Raw genomic sequence first — 17,831 nt, 5'->3', positions numbered from 1 at the left:
TAAAGTGTAAAAACCCAAAACCCTTGCGATGCGGACATTTAGGAGGGAAAACAGAGAAGCAGGTAAATCAAAGATGTAATCCTCGTGACTGAAGTGGACGATTATTAAATGGTAACTTAAAGCCGTGCGGGCCTCTGTAAGCTCGGGCGACACTGCGAGGCACAAACAAGATAATTCGCGCGGACTGCCGAACCATGAATGAAGGCCCCTGGGGACGGCCTCTGAATGGGAAATGGAGCGACGCTATCTGTACGCTGGCAAACAGCGCGGCCCTTAGAACGCGCGCGTGGCTGATAGTATTAACAAACAGCGCTCTGCGGCCTCTCTCTCCCCTCTCCCCTTCTCCAAAAGTCCAGTTAATGGCCCGCGCCGAGAGATAGCGAAGAGTACTGGTCAAACAAACATCCCCCTAAATCACCCCCGTCCCTCCCTCAAAATCCCAACGCACACACCCTCGTAATCACTAAAACTCATCCACCCTTCCCTTCATACGGAGCTGCGCTACCACTTTTCTGTTTTACTTCGTCAAATTTACTGTTATGACAGTAAGTTTGGGTTTATACGTCGGATTTATTATCCTCCACAGGGAACCGCATGCAAGCAAAAGGAACCGTTATAAAAATGTTTTGTTTACTTTTTTTTTTTCAATTAATGGACAGCTCATATAGTGTCCACACAAATATGTAGAAAAATTTACATGACTTTTCCATGAGTTTCCATTACCAAAATTCCTAATTTTCCTGGCGAATTTTTAATAATAATAATTTACCTATTTTGTGATTTTTCTGAAAGAAATAAAGATCTCCCTAAATGTGTACTAGTTCAAACAGAACATTGCATACACAATTTTTTCAATGTTTGTGACTATGCACTAAAACACCATCTGGACAGAATAATATGTTCAAAGTCTGGATGATGACAACCCTGGATGACATTTTCCCCTCAAATAACAATCACCAAGGAACTGATGTGACTTTTCCAGGTTTTCAAATTAAATGCCCCGACTTTCCCTGGCCTCTTTCAACTTCCTTCACTTTCCCTGACTTTCCCCAATAAGGACATGATAAATAAAAGCGCAAAGTCTTTTATTTATCATGGTAGCTAGGCTATTTGAAGATGAGCTTTTAGTGGTTTAAATTTTGTGTATGTTTCACAGGACGTTAAAGTATCTGCCATGGCGGGCGACTAGCAATACATTCAAGCCTGAGGCGGGAGTAGAGGCCAAGGCCGAAGTCTAGTACGTACTATGACGCTACACCACAGAGGTCAATGATGCATTGTAAGATTCGTGATCCAAAAATTACGATACTATTTTAACATAAAACAATCATGCATCACGACTTGGCGGATACTAACGCAATCACGCATGAAGAACTGATTATTTTGAACCAGTATTTACGTCTCACGGGTGCTGATAGTTGAACAGGCGAACAGTAGACTATCGACACCTGTGCATGGCGCGATAGAGTTTACAGCAATTTTGCGTAAAATATCGTTGGGAAAGTGTTTAATAAGTTAGCATATAAAATTTCTACAAATTGGACTTCATTGGAGTTAACATCGAGTTAGAGCTTTTTTTTCCTTGCATTTTGTAGCCTGGGATATCATTATTAGGGACAAGGTTATATGGTGAATTGCGATAAAATCGAAATAACTTTGAAAAGCATGTCAAAACACCGAGTGACATCGAAATGAAAGTTAACGCACCCTACAGCTCCAAAATGCCAGTTAATACACCATATAGCACCCAAATGCAAGTTATATCATGGTATTAAGTAGCATTTAACCCAAACATGATAGATAAATTTTTAATGTACAAAAAATTGTACCACAGGGCATGTATCAGAAAAAATTAATTTAATTATTTTATTGTGCATCTCTCATTGAATCACTTTTGCAACAAAATTATCGATCATTTATTTTTATTGTTTTGAATGTATCTGTTTCACATAATAATTACAAATTATTCCATCGTAAAAATGCATTAATATAATTTTTATCACTATTTCGTTGGTGTTAGAATAAAAAAAAACTGATTTTTTAAAAATAAAAACAATATCACCGAAATCCTGTTTGAAAAACGAAAATGGACTAGAAAAACCCCCATAAAATCTAGTCTGGTCATTATAGACGAGACAACACTTTGCAAGTCACGGAAACTGGGGAAGGATTCACCCATAATGTAGCCGTGAAACAATCCCAGAATCAGACTGGAGTGGTTTCGGAACAACCTTGGAAAAGAGAAAATCGGGATGGCCGTATCCTCTGGCATGCGAGTGAAAGGTTGTACAGCTAGGCCAGGTCGCTCGCTCGCTCGCTCGCTCTCGTACAACGAGCTCATTCTCGCGGGCCTAACAGCAATTTTGAATGAATGTCAGGTTATCGAGTGGACTAAAAGATACGCAGTACTGCCGTTTACGAAACTCCCGCGTGGTAGTCGATGTGTTAATTGCGCACTTTCAGAGAAACATGTTTACATGCGTGTTACCCATGCCTGTAGACATGGGTTAAAGACACGGCCTAACGGTTATCGCAAGGCAAAGACGTGTGGCTGTCGCGTAGACACTGAACTCGCGTTCCAGAGCACTTGGGTTCGCTCCATGGAAACGTAGGGGTAAGCCATGGCCAATTTCACACTCCAAACGATAAGTAAATTAAAAATATATATATATATGAAGAAAGGCGCAGGTCGGGTCCGGGCCGTAGATATTTCGCGAGAACGTCGGGATTTCATTTCCTTTTCGACGCTGCCGCAACTCTCGCATTCACTCGAAGCTGGACCTTTTAGGCTTTTTGGATTAGTTTCGATGTGAGATTCCTCTGACTTGAATTTTCTACAATTCCCAGAGCATATTTACGAGTCATACGAGACGACATCTTTAATTATTTTTATAATTTTCAATTTACTACCGATGCTCCGAAAGATTTTTACAAAATGTCCGAATCAATGTCCCACCTAAACGCGTTTCCGCGCTACACCACTTCATAATTTAACACAAAGCTAATTCGTAACAATCACGCGCATGCGACTACCCTGGTACGATGACGTCACAGGCAAAACAAATACTGCGCGACAATCACATGCAGAAATGATCCATCCGTTGTGAGCTCAACCATTGTTTACGAATTGTTAGTCTCGAAGTTATTAGCGATTCAATTTTGGCAGTATTTTGTCACACAAAACATAACACATCAATCTTTATCACCGCGATGGTTATTTTTCCTTTAATGTTTCATCTCATATTTTATTAGCATATCTTTACTAAAGTTTTTCTTATAGTGAAAAAAAAATCATTGTTTATAATTTGATGACATGCTTGACATTTTTCAGTTGCAAAATAACGTTTAGTAAAGATTCGGTTTGAAAAATTTGTGAGACACCAGTAAAGGCAAGCGAGCTATATTGATAGATAAATAGGTCGTTTCCGGCGCTGGGATACCTTGCACGCTCTCCTACTACACAACTGGAACTCAGAATTATTGCTAAGTGACTGACTGCTTGATGGAGCAATTCCGTGCTGCCACGAAGCTAAGGGACTCGAACCCGCCCGTCCGGAGTACCATACCCTCCATCTAGCACCTATAAAACTTAGTTTTGACGGTTTTATAATTAACGGAGAGTAAGAGCTGAGAAGCTTTGTTACTAATAATTAATTAAGAGGTGGTCAATGATTAAAATTTAAATTGTTTGCAAGAGGTTGTAAGTTAAAATTAAATCAGTAGGAATTTAGACTTGGAAGCTAAGTTCTGGCATATTATCTGAGCAGTTGGCCGTAGCTGCTCAGTTATTTAGGTTGAAGTTCAATTTATCTGTTTAATTTAGTGTTTTAAATTACTTGGTTTGTTAGATATTTACTTTCTTTATTTTTTACTGTGTTGTGTTTATTTGCTATGTGCTGTTTAAGGCCCGTCTTCCTGTTCCTACCACATGAATTTGTTATTTCCAGTTATTACTTTTTTTTTTTAACGGGAACAGGAAATAGCAAATTATGACGAGTTTTTTTTTTCCTTCTTCTATGCTACCCAAGGACATAGATAGGGACAAAAAGTTCAAGTTGACCGATGTGTTCGGACCAGGGAGATCCGTACCATCGTCCATGACGTCGGAGGGTCACGTGGACCAACCAGCAATCAGTGGCTTTGCAATATTGTAAACGGGCCTCCGAGCGGACAGGTTGCTGGCACGCGCCGTCACCAGCCGGCCAATGGCAGAGCGGCGCGGCAGGCGGCCGTGAGTCAGGCGTCGCGTGACCGCGCGCCCTGTCGTAAAGCAACGGAGTGGGTCCCTGTTGCGCATGCGCCGACGGCGCCAGGCACGGCGGCTGGCGGCAGTCTGCGCATCACGCTAGCCTAGGCTGTGCCTGCTAGCTGCTGTTGAATACTGACACGTGCGTTCGTTTACAATTGATACTGCAACAATTTGTAAACAGTACCTATCGAATGTACAGTACGTAGTAATAAGACACAGAACATATTGTAATGCACCTCTAATGGAAGATCAGACATTTTTGAAGTTATACTTATTTAAGCGCGTTATGAAGAAAAAAGATTATGAGAGGGAATTTTTACAATGCGCGCGCACCATGCAACCAAAATTGACATAATGAAAAAATGCTACATAGAAATAAAAAATTATAAGCGTGATTTTAAAACAGATACGATGGTAATTGATATTTAATACTGATATTTAATACAATAAAAACATTTGTATTGCTATTATTAGTGATATAATTTGTGTTTATTAACCTTTTTGAAGTGTATTTATATAAGTGAGGTTATGTTCCCGTACGTATAATTTATTTGCATTATAAATTATTACATTATTATTTAATACATAATAAAAAATAATAATTAGAATAAACATTCACCATATGTATTGTTTTCATTATTAAATAAAATTTATCTCGATTATTTTTCTCTATTAAATAATTAATTTTATACATGCGTTTATATGAATATTGAATGTAGAGTATTTTTTTATATTTTTTAAATTGATGAATTTATACTTTACCAATATTATTTATAATACCACTTCAGACCTTTTTTTAAATTTGATTTTTAATAATTATATGCAACCAAAATTAAAATTAGTTTTTTTTATTACGCCAAGTAACTTTAACTTCTAACGCGCTTATATAAGTGCATTTTTTAAATAAAGACTTAGGTAAACAAAACTATACAATATTTCATAACCACAAAATATACCAGTTACGTGCGCAATTACACACGATTTTTGGAAATTCTAGTGGAAAATAAGCCGTTTAGTGATGGACTCCAAGTTTGGATGAGCTGTCTACAACCACGTTTAGTCCAGGCCTCTGCCTGCGACTGTTTTCAGTTAGGCAACCGGCAGCGAAGCCAGACGTGACAGACGTGTGCTACGCCGAAACAGCATGCTGTTGCATCACAAAAACCATGCTTGGAGTATGCATTTCACACGCCCATCAGATTGTCAAATAATAGAGCATTTGGCATTAACATTTTTTACAGCAAACAACGTAACGTTTAAGAATTTGAGGCATTCATTAAATTACGGTATTATATTTACATTAAACTTAATTTACTCGTAAAAGTTTAGAGTTACGCGAGTTGCTTTACAATTTTTATCATTGATATGTATTCCTTTGTATGACTAACCAATAAGTGAAAATTTGTTTTGCATTTAAACTAAACATATTACATAATTGTAAATTTTATGGTTGAAATTTTTACTTATTTTAACTTCTAATGATAGTTTTACTTTCTCAAATAAAACATTTAAAAACCATTATTTTACTGTCAGTTTTATTTTTAAAAAAATATAAGAGTAAATAAAGAAAATTAACTCATACATGAGAGTAAGTAACTATATCATTAAGTAGCCTATACATTTGGCAGTATTCACTTGTGAATCTGGGATATTTATTTTTGCACTGAATTCAGTTCTCATTAATTGGTAGGTTTTTAAAATGGTAAAAACTGTCTTCGGCAGCTCATCATGCGAAATATATGCATATGGAAATTTTTATTTTAATAAAAATGATGTGAATTTTTTTTAAAAAGGTTTCCTGCTAAGACATAAAGCACGAAAAATAGAAATGATGAGCTGATAAGCGCAAAACAGTTTTAACCGTGCGTACTTGACAAAAGCATAGCTCTGCTCTAGTGTCAAATGTAAAAAAAAAAAAAATATTTGGACGGTCATAAGCGTAAATCGAGAGACAATGAAAATGATGTGCAGAAGAGGCTCAGTTTAAATTGTGGGCCTAACGGAAAACTCTGAAATACGTTACAAGGCAGGAAGAACATGAGGTAAAGTATAGGGGGAGAAACAGTAGAGCTTTTCATCTTCTAGCAGCATGGAAAGTTTAAAATTTAAATGATAAATTTAAATGATAAAACAAGCCTGTATAATTTCATTAGGATTTACATATCGATATTCAACAAAACAATAAAAACCAAACGAAGGTTAAATAATAATAATATTCTTTACGTGAAAATGTCTCCGCCATATTTAGTAAAGTATTGTCGGGAACACTAGAAGAAACGACAGTGTCTCTGTTGCTGAAAGGCAGCGCCGAGGCCCAAGGTTAGCTTTCGGGACAGAACAAGTCCGCGCACGGATCGCGGGAAAGGCGACTCAGCCCCGGCAGTGTTTACTCCAGCGAAGACCCTTGTTTATCGCGGCGGCAAGTCCCCGGGGCTGAAGGCCGCGCGCGGTCACCCGCGCCTTCAAGGTCGTCATCGGCGGCTCCGCTTCTTGCTCCCGTTCCGCCGGACCCCCGCGAGGGGATATCCCTGTCACTGTTGCGCCGAGATCCCCAGCAGCGCGACGGACGCGATCAAGCACATCGAGCATGCCATTTTCATTCGCGCGACAAGCAGAAATGAACAACTAGATTAAAAAAAATAATAAGAAGAAAAATACCTACCATTCTCGGACTTTTTTTATTTATTTTTTCCTTTATTCAGAAACACTTTAAATTTTAGTACAATCAGTTTTAAAAGCATAATTTCCTTACAACTGATAATTTATTAGTTTCACAACAAAACTGGTCAATTTACAAAACTTCCAAGGAAAATAAGAGGTTCGTTCAGACACTATCTAAAAAAATAAAAATAAATCCCTTCTGGCACAACCTACATGCGTGGGCAGATTTCGAACTACCTATTTCTTCTGGAAACTATCTGGAAACTTCTATAAATTTCTGGAACAATTTGAGAACTCAATGCACATGACCCCCCATATGTTGTCTAAAATTCCAAAATGATTGAGAAAACATTTTCTCATATTCCACGCAGCGAAGATGTTTCGAATGTCTTTAACTCAATGCATCCAGCATTGAATAGCTTAGAACGAATTTTATATTATGCCTACTAAAGGAATTATGAAATTTTTTTTAACCTTTAAACACTATATTTCATATCTTGTACTACGACGTAGTCATGTAAAAATTTGCTTTAGACCAAGGTTCAAATAATATTAATGGTTTTAAATACATTGGAATGAATTAGATAGTTAGGAAGTATTGATTTTTTTTAATACTTCGAACCCTATGTTTACGGTAATAGTTTTTTTCATCAAAAATTGTTTCAGCCAAAGGTTTTAAATATTTATTTTTTATTTTTACAATAAATTATAATGTATTTAATAGTATACCTACTAAACAAGCTTTAATTTTTTTGTCTATCAACCCTTGTTTATTTATATCCCTTGCAGTAATGGATTATTACATAAAAATTAAGATATGACAAATATTTTAGACAATATTTAAAAAGTCTAAAATAAATAAGAACGATTATATAGTATGTACGGTATGGAAGTTGTATGTATTTTTTATTCCCTGCCCTGTTTTCTCAACCCCTTTTATAAATGGCGCGTCTTATCAAACATTATTTCAGACAAAAGTTTTAGACAATATTTATAAAGTTTACAAAAACAGTTAGAATGGATTTGATAGTGTATTTACTAAGGGAGTATTTTTTTTTGTCTTTTAACCCCTGTTATGTTCTACCAATTGCAGTAATGTTTACTTGTATAAAAATTATTTCGGAATGAAGTTGTAAATAATAGTTTTATGTTTCACAATATATATGAACAGTTTCAATAGCGTACATGGTTGTGAAATTATTATTATTTTTTTATTTCTCCACCTTTTTTTCAAACCCTTTGCAAGAATGGTTTTTCTTGACAAAAAAAGTTGCGAACAAAAGTTTCAGATAAATATTATAAGATTTACAAACAAACTATTTCTTGGCAAGTGGTTTTCCAAATTGCAGTCCGTTCCCGAGACCCGCAGCTGACGGCACACCACGCTGGTGGCCCGAGAACCGACCCTGAGCGCGGACAGTGTCCGTGCACGCCCACGCGAGGAGGGACGGCAGGACGCCGCTGCTGCCTGGCCGCGCGCCACGGGCCACTCGTCGACGGCCCATTTGCGAATCAGCGCGAGTCAGCTCCGCGCCCAATCAGACTCCCCCGCCGTCTGGACGACGAGGCGAAGGCTCTTTTGCTCCGCGAGCAGCCCCAGAGGATACCTCTTCAAGGGCCCCCCCCCCCCCCCCCCCCCCACCAACCCCTCACCCGTGGAAAACCCACACCGGTGCGCAGAGCTTTAGAAGAAACCACCCGATTTGAAAAATGCTCAACACGTCCAAGTGGTGTCTGTTCACGAAAAAAAAATAAATAAATAAAAAAAAATTGAGAATGCGCGGCGCATAATTCGCGAAAAAAAAAAAAAATAAAAAATCCGAGACTAGTTAACAGTTAAGACACTGTAGAATCGTTCGTGTTTCGAGATTGGGTGAGTTTCTTTTAGGTACACGTCCGAATGTGGCAACACCAGTCACAGCAATTCAGATAAGGCAATAATGATTTCTCTCGCACACAGCCGCCTATCACAAGGAGGAAACAGCTGGTGCGGGTATGCCTCGTTGCATTCTAATACGCTTCAGATTTTTTTTTCCGCGAAAAATACCTGCCCGTACTTATAAGTAGTTCTGTTTTCGTATTTCGTTTCTGGACATGAAAAACCCGGTGCAGATTCTTAAAGCACTTAAGGGCCTTGCATTACACCATCTTCATTTCACCGCCATTTAATGTAACGGTTACCGCTCAAATCTCATAGTTGTCGTATGCGCGACGAGAAGACTGTGCGTCAGTTCAGAGAACTGCGCTTAGAGGCGATACCACGCTAGGATAACCAGCGAGCGTAACACTTACAATCCCGCCTCACCAAAAAAAGTACACCCCTGATTTTCCTATAATTGTGTTCCGACAGCTGTATTGTGTATTGATTTTATTTTTGGGTCTCAAATGTGCCCACTATGTATTTACTAAACGCTGTTTTAAAAGGCCACGCAAAAGACCATATTAATTATGAACACTTGTGTAAATTTTTACTGTTAAAACCATTAGATCATATTAGGTACCTGTTAGAAAATGTGAGACTAAATATACAATGCAAGAGATATATCGTGATAAATTTACAGGTACATAGTAATGACAAGAATATTAAATAACTAAAATGGCGCGTGAGACCGAGTCTGAAAGTCAAAATACCGTGTTTTTCTTTTTCCGAAAAAAATCGCAAACTCCAGGGTAGGAATGAGAACAAGTGGACAATATTTCTAAGAGGAACCAACGTAACTAGCTTAGCCGAGAAAATCGATTGCAATATGGATGTGGCGGATAGGCTATCAGAATTACTATCCGCCACACACACTGCGCTCAAATGGCTACTTATGGCTGTCACAATTGAGCAGGAGGCATGAAGCGCCATGAGTGTTTTGAAATTGTCGCCCACCATGGCCTAACGGAGTTTCCTAACCGCCCCATCGCAATTCTCGGCTAATCTAGTCACTACAGCCACGGTTATGCCTCTGGTTCGGTTAACTCAGGGTTAGACTCAACTTTTCTATCCATCCATCCATTTCGATTCATTTTAGAATGCTCATTAGTCGATAACAAGTTAAATCTATTCGAAAGTTACACGGTTTGAGTAACTACTTCTTTTCCTTGTTTATAACTACAGATACTTAAATTTTGCGCATTCATTTAGTAGCAAGTTAGAATGCAAACATTCACACTCTAGCGCTGTGTTCATGATTGGACCGCAGTTATTTGGACACGCCCCTCTACGACCGTGAGCCATCGATGCCCTACTAGGAAAGAAGCAAGCGTAGCAGGTAGTATCAATTAACAATGATAAAAATGTTCTCGCTAAAAAATCAACTACATACTGGAAAAGCAAGCATGGGTTTAGCCCACCTATGGTTTTGAATTATACCCTGAGGGCAGAAAAATCCGAAAAATTTTCGGGTATCTATTTATGACTAGCACAGGGTTGTCAAGGGCGTGTCAAGAGCACTTAAGCCTTATCACACACTCGAAGCAAATTAATATGTGCTTAAAGTATACTTTGCTTCCCAATTTGTGTGCAAAATAATCGTGACTTTGCTAGTCCGTAAGGGTGTTGGTTTCTTTTTGAAGTAAGATCAAGGACTAGAAAAATTCGCGGTTTGAATGACAGCTATGATATATTCCATATATACTAGGGAATATACTACATACTTATTGGCTACTGGCTTGTGAGACCTGTCAACTGTGATGCTTTCGATTCGAATCTTCTTTTGGTTGCAGGTTCAAATCCCTCAGATAAACTGTGAGACAATCACAGAAGCTATATGAAGGTACATGTGTTTGGATTATAGCACATCTAACGCGAAATGAATCCGCAAATTTTTCCGGTCTCTAAGTATGGTCCATATATACTCATCAGCCCAAGTCTAATCACAGACGTTTAATAATTCGGCAACCACAATCTCATTAATCCAGTGAAGTGTTTTTAAGAAACATCTTTCGTTACCAATCGTGGCCAACAAAGGGAAAAGCGCTGCTAACATTAAATATGACTTTTAAAGTCTATGCAGCAAGATGTCTAATATATTTGAGAAGTTATAGCAAAATATCTCAATACTAGGAACATGCTGCTGTATGTATAGATCCGGTAATATCGCGGGTTTAATTTAACGACATTTTAAAATCCCAAACTTATACGTTTTTGCGAAATTTACAGTTGGGTTGTGTTTGTTTCGACACGCCCCAAAGAAGTTTCAGCCAATAACAAACCCACTGAAAGGTCATTCAGCCTAAAATAAACTCTAGAGGGCAACATCCAATAAACCATAAAAGGTTAGAAAGAACGCAGAATCATCAAGTCTATCCCACAGGTCATTGAACCACAAATCTTTCGTGTCTCTAATCAACCGCGCGACAGTCGAAAATAAACGATTTAATATCAAATATTTATTGACATTGGTAACGCGCCTTTAATATTTACATGCTTGTTGTAATGGACTTGCCTATGGATCTATCATAGACTCGTGAACGTATTTCAAAAATTGCACAAATCAATTTAATTAACCAATAAATAAAGAAATACTTTGATAATACAAATTATACCAATGCACAATATCCTGAGACTCAACCCAGAAAATTTGCGCTCGCAAAGCGATGAAAAAAAAAAAGAAAAAAAATCTATCTAATCGGAAAGTCTGCTGCTAACATTACATTTGCCGCGCTAACCTCGTGTTTGTCAGAAGTGGTTTGAAAATTATTTGATTCGGGTCGTGCTGGTGTGATTACAGTATAACATCTAAAGTTCTGGGATCGTCTAGGACGCAGTATAGAAGCTTGGACCGCCCGAGGCACGATGTGTCCTGTTCTATAGCGGGAGCAGGGTCGGGGGGGGGGGGGGGGAGGGAGGGAGAGGCAGCGAGCAGCTGAGATGGTGGGCGGTGTGGTGCGAAGTGACGTCACCATGACCGTAATAGTCATGGCGAGTCCCCCCCCCTCCTACCACCCCTCACCCCACCCATACTCCACCACATCCCGCCGCCGCGTCCTTGCCGACGCAAGACAGTCGTCACCCGGGCGTCCTCGTTACAGGGCGTCAGCTTACAGCTGTACTGCGGCGCAGTGTCGCCAACTCTAGCCACTCCTCCCCAGATGTGGTGAATGTAGACGAAACTAACGGAACTAGGAAATTTATTTTTCACAGAGAACACTTTCCAGGGAAAATAAGAGTGTTGCAAAAAATGTGTTTTATTTATTTATTCAGTTTTGTATTAATACTGTACCTAGTTTCATAACTATTTAAATATATGATAAACAGTACTTCCACAAGGTCTGTTTTCTCTGAATGTTGCATTTTCACAATGATCTGTTGTTTTATGTCGTTGGTCTCGGTAATTCCATGGACTGATGCCCAAGTTGCGCAGTAGAAATATTCAAGTGTCCATCGTTGAACGGCCAATGGCTAGAGAACTTCCTGGAATGCATACCACTATACATTTAAGCTGAGTTCTCATTGGACCACGTGCAGTTTTGACACAACCTGAAGGACAAGAAACCAATTTTAAAAAAAATCACGGTATTCTAATGACCAGATTAACGATTATTTCATGGATTAGTTGGGTGGAAAGTAGGCTTAAGCACATATACATCTTCTTAACGTTTATGATTGTACTATAGATAGAGATATGTAGATTAAGCGTATTCATTTGGTCTCAAGTTAGAATGAAAACCTTCACACTTTGGCACTGTGTTCATGATTGGACCGCATTAATTTGGACACGCCCCTCTACGACCATGAACCAACGATGCCCCGCTAGGAGAGGAGTAAGCGAATCAGGCAGTGCAAATTAACAAGAATAACAATGTTCTCGCTAAGAACTCAACCAATAGGAAAGCAAACATGGGTTGAGCACACCTATGACTTTTAATTCTACCCTGAGGCTAGACAAATCCACGAAATTCCCGTGTCTCTAACCATAGAGCTCTTGACAAGCCCTTGTCGACCCTGAGCCAGTTATAGACAAGAAGAAAAATGGTTAACCACTCACGATGTAACCCGCCGTAGGCTGTAACCAATGAGTAGAAACCCGGAAAATTCACGGGTTAATTCCGTGTTATGCTAAAATTCAAATAATTATACCTTAGTGCTGCTTCTGTCATTGGTTCACTGTTAATCTGGAGGACTGAGGGCCAATTAGAGACCCTCACTCATAGAAGTGTCGAATCACAGGCCACCCAGTCGAGACGACTCACAAGTCAGCAGTCAATGAACAGTTGAAATTTGCCCGAGTGTGTAGAGGATATTGGAGTCTATCCTGTAGGTCATTGAACCCGCGAATTTTCCGGGTCTCTACCAATGAGCATCTTAAGGCTTGGAACACATGCAGCGTTGAAACGCGCGTTTGAGCGCGCGTCGACGGCGGACACATTACGCTCGTTGAAGCGCCCGGTCTCACGTTAAATCAACATCAATATGACCAGCCTTCTCCGTGCTAGCAGGTATATCCTCCACGAAAGCGCGCGTTAAACTAAACAGTCCTTTTGAACACCAGGTACCTCAACACGTTAGGAGGGGGAATATCTCTACACGCGCGTTGGGGCCGTCGTTGAGCATTAACGCGCGTTAGCACGTGTGCGCTATTCATCTGCATCTAGGTATTCCACTGTCTAAAAAAACTCTGATTTTACACAGGCTGGAGTGGCATGAATTGACGCTCTACTATGACCCAATTACGTGAATCTCATTTCGATATAATTGGCTGAATTTAAAAGCAGTTCTTCATTGATATTTCATTACTGGAAGGTCTTAAAATGTTTTGCGTTTAAATAACTATTGTGATACGCCCATTTTATTAATTTTATTTGACTTGTGATTATAAATGAATTTATGTTTGAGGAAAATGTTAATGTGTTTTAAGTAAGATTTAATGTCACATAAGTCGCAATAAGTCTGGCCACACGGATGAAATCTGGCGGCGGGGGCGGAGCCTAGGAGTTTGTGCGGCAATGATTGGTGGACCTGGAGAGCCTGGGGGCACGGGACAGTCACCCGAGAAGGAGGGGGCAGCCCGAATACAGCCTCGGAGGCGAACTGACGTGTCGGGCCTTCGGAGGGTCACGGCACCATTTTTCACCTTCGCGAATTAAAAAAAAAAAATTATCTGGTTGTATTAACAAAAAATTATAACTGCTATTTTGCCACGTGCTCAACAAATTTTTTTAAGCCATAAGTTTTTGCCGGGATGAATAAAAACATACAACGAAAACACGATAAAGACAAAAACGTATTTAAAAAATTTCAGGTAAAACTCAAATAGTAAGATATTTTCTTATAAAATAAATTGTAATTCAATAATAACCTAATGGAATTCATAAACAGCATTTAATCGATTTCATCATTACAATTTTTTTTATAAATATAATGGTACAATTGAAGTGGGCCCAAAAACATAAGCGACCAACCACTCCCTATCCAGTTAAAAAAAAAAACTGGTTGAAGGGGACTTAGTGGCGTCATGCCTGATTTATTTTTTGCTTGAGGCGATTTCGTGCTAACTGAAATTTACAGACTTGGTATTCAAGACAGGGGCAGTAATATTAATATCACGCTAAATGAATTCGCGCAATTTGAAGACGTGCTGAGGAATTGGTGTATTTACTTTATTTCGGAAGCTATTCACGTCTTCGTCTTTTTACCAAAGGACCAAATGAAAGACTGCTTACAAATTTAATCTAATAATACCTGTGTATGAGGTGAAAAACAAACTTACTATCGTAAACCTGTGGAATGACTCAAGGATACCGACGGAAATACATACAAGTGCGTGGTGACTACCATGGTACCAGAAAAATCGGTAATTATATGCTATAAAAAGTTTTGATTCACTAGGGTTTTCGTGGTGCTTCCAGTTTCGAAATGATACATTTGTGTCATGTAACTTGCCTGAAAGTCGTCATTTATCAACAGTAGTACCAGTGTTGTACTTAATTTTACAACTGTCACATATATAGCATCATATTGTGTTTGTTTACGTTTTTTTACGAACAATGAAAATCACATGGAGTTGTATACCATACACTATTGAAAGAACACCAACGGCAGAAGGATACGTGAGCCCATAGAACTACTTTTGAGAACTGTCAAATGGGAGACATGTTGCATCACACCTTTGAATATATATACTGTATAGAAGTCGCGAGTGGATAGGATTTACTCTACGTCTTTCAGAAGCGTATGATGAGCAGCTTGGGAACTTCACCGCTGCAGTGCGCTGCCGTAACGCCCTATATCGTCTTAGTTGTTATTTACACGTTAGAGCGTAGCGCTGTCGCCCGCTGTTATTCCCCGCACCCCCCATCCATCATTCACTGCAGCTCAAGGTAGTTAAACGGGAGGGGGAAGGGGTGTTTGAAGAGTTTGACACTTGTCCACTAGGGACCACCACAAGTCGATGCCCTAGAGATGGTGGCGATTGCGGCAGTGAATTAACCAACTACCTCAAAACCGTATTAGAAATTTTAACCTGGGCTGGCGACTTCTATACAGTATATATATATTCAAAGATCACAATTACCATGGGCGTAGATACGGGAGGGAGGCAGACCTAACCCCCCCCCCCCCCCCCCTCCAAATAGGGAATTAAGCTTGTGCTTGCAAAATCTTGACTGTGCAACGGGGTTGATAGAAACGTAAATGTTAGAACAATGTTTTATGGGATACTTACTGTCTACGTGTTGCATGCATATTGGCCAACATGTGGGCAGTAGCCTATACAACAGACAAGCACCGTATCCAGACATAACTTGTGTCGGTAAAAACCCATGCGAAAAAATTCTCGTCCCGTCCCTCCTCTTTCCTCTGCGAATTTCCGAGGGGCATCCCCCCCCCCCCCCCCCAACTTTTTTTTCTCCTGAAGAAGCTAACAGATTTGCGCCCCTGACAGAGACTATACGATGATCGGAAAGGAGAAACTACGCGTACGGCTTTCAAAAACGCGCAGCTAAACACGAACACGCGAATGGCTGGCTTTCCTTGGCTTTCCCTCAGCTCGGGCCACGTGGTGGGCTGCAGGCGAGACCAGCCGCCGCGTCGACCCGCGCGAGCAGGAGTGCCACCTCGCCGGCACTGTCCCTCTCGCCCGCAACACAACCTCCACACTGACCAATATCTCCTGAATTTAAACAAAAAATTGGTTGTCTGTAAAGTCGGTTTACGGACGATAGTTTAACGTGACAATGTCATAACGAAACATTGATGAAATCATTGCATACTTTAATGAATAAAATTGAATCATTTTTATTTTAATAATAAAATAATAAATACATGATATTATGCTAGTAATCAGATTCATTTTCTTACGTACATTTGACGTAGAAATTATTTCATATTACACATTTATAAACAAAGTTTTAGGTTTTCACTTCTGTCGGTGCGGCGCAAACGTACAATGAGCGTAACGGGACACAGAGTAACGGAACAATGTGCGTAACAGGACACTTTTTCGTGCGTGCAGCCGGCGTTCATCGATTTATTAGACGTTGTCACGTCAAAAAAAAAAACCTTTGAAAACCAATTGCCAAGAAATAGTTTGAATTACTACAAGTAAAATGTAACTTTAGTTATTTTTGCATATGTGAAAGACGATCTTCGAGATAATACTGAGTTGCATAATTTTATTTTTTTAATTTATGTTTCACCCAAGCATAATTTCTTCAAGCGATAGAGAAAATCGAATATTCAACCATTTGAACAAAAACATCTATTTCATATTTTCTCAATTGTTTTCTTACCACAGTAAGGTTACACATAGGCCTACACATAAACAATATATATGCCTAAAAATGTAGCCTGTCCGCATCTTTCATTTTTTTAGGTCTTTCTTTTCATCTCAATTATCTCTGCCAATTAGGTAAAAATAAATGTATCCCTTGCGTTACTTTACTAGGGAAGACGACTACACAAAAACCAATCAACTGAAACTGCACACAACTAAACTACGAAGGGATAACAAAATGCAGCTTGACCAACGGTGGATGTGACATGGGCTCTATATGCTTAGCTGTTCGCCGGAAGACGCGGCCCATCTAGGCCCGCGGGGACCGGCGGCCAGGACGGGAACACCGCCTTGGCATTGGCCCAAGGTCCTGAGGTCGCGCCCTGATGGTCGGCCGAGGAGCGAGGCCACGGCTCGGAGCTGTGGGAGCAGCCACCTGGCTCCGACCAGCGCTACTGGCCCGCGCGCAGTCAGGTAGGCCAACCACTCACGAACAAGTACTTTGCCCCAGGTCTCGACCGTACCCGCATGTCCGACTGCTCAAGCTATCTGCCTGGTGCTTGGTCAAGTACGCGCTGAGAGAGTATGAGTAGTTCTGTTTCTGTGCTTCGTTTGAAAACTATTTTTAAGTGAGTGTAAATGGCCACAAGAGTATTTTTTTTTTTTAAATAATTTTTGGATACGAAATGCTCTGTGTACAGATTCGTGAAAGCTCACAAGGGATTTGCATTCTCCACCATATAATGTTACGGTCACCGCTCAAATTCCACAGCTGTCCTATGCACGACGAGAAGACTGCACGCCCGTTCACAGTCTTGCGCCTAGAGGCGATACCGCACTAGAAGCACCAGCGAGCGTAGCACTTATCATTCTGCCTCTCTAACACAAATACACGCGTAAGTAGGTGGCTTCCTGAAATATAGTACTGTTTTTAACTACTATCCAGCATTAAATAATTTTTGGAAAAATGTTTATTTGTTGGAACATCCTTTGTAAACAAACGAAAGAATCTATTTTACAACATGTGATTTTGAAGTGCTGATGGCAAATCGTAAGCCACGCTAGCCTCATGCGCTGAAGACAAGAATTTATTTTATATAATTAGTTTATAATTCAGATGATGATGATTATAATGGGGTGATCAGATCGAAGCATTGATTGTATTTCCATCACAGTGGGGATGACCATAACGTGAATGGCCCGAACTAGGCAAAGTGAAA

The 17,831-nt window shown here is 39.8% G+C and overlaps 1 protein-coding gene across 2 annotated transcripts in view; it reads right to left on the bottom strand.

Annotated features, from left to right (window-relative positions):
- Positions 1-17,831, bottom strand: part of LOC134527956 (uncharacterized) — a 1,033,783-nt gene that overhangs the window by 1,000,308 nt on the left and 15,644 nt on the right. The gene's annotated exons all lie outside the window — the stretch shown is intronic.

The sequence above is a fragment of the Bacillus rossius genome, chromosome 1 (genome assembly GCF_032445375.1).
Source record: "Bacillus rossius redtenbacheri isolate Brsri chromosome 1, Brsri_v3, whole genome shotgun sequence".
Lineage (NCBI taxonomy): Eukaryota > Metazoa > Arthropoda > Insecta > Phasmatodea > Bacillidae > Bacillus > Bacillus rossius.
Note: the sequence above shows the minus strand (reverse complement) of the source record. Positions and strands in the feature narration are given on the sequence as shown.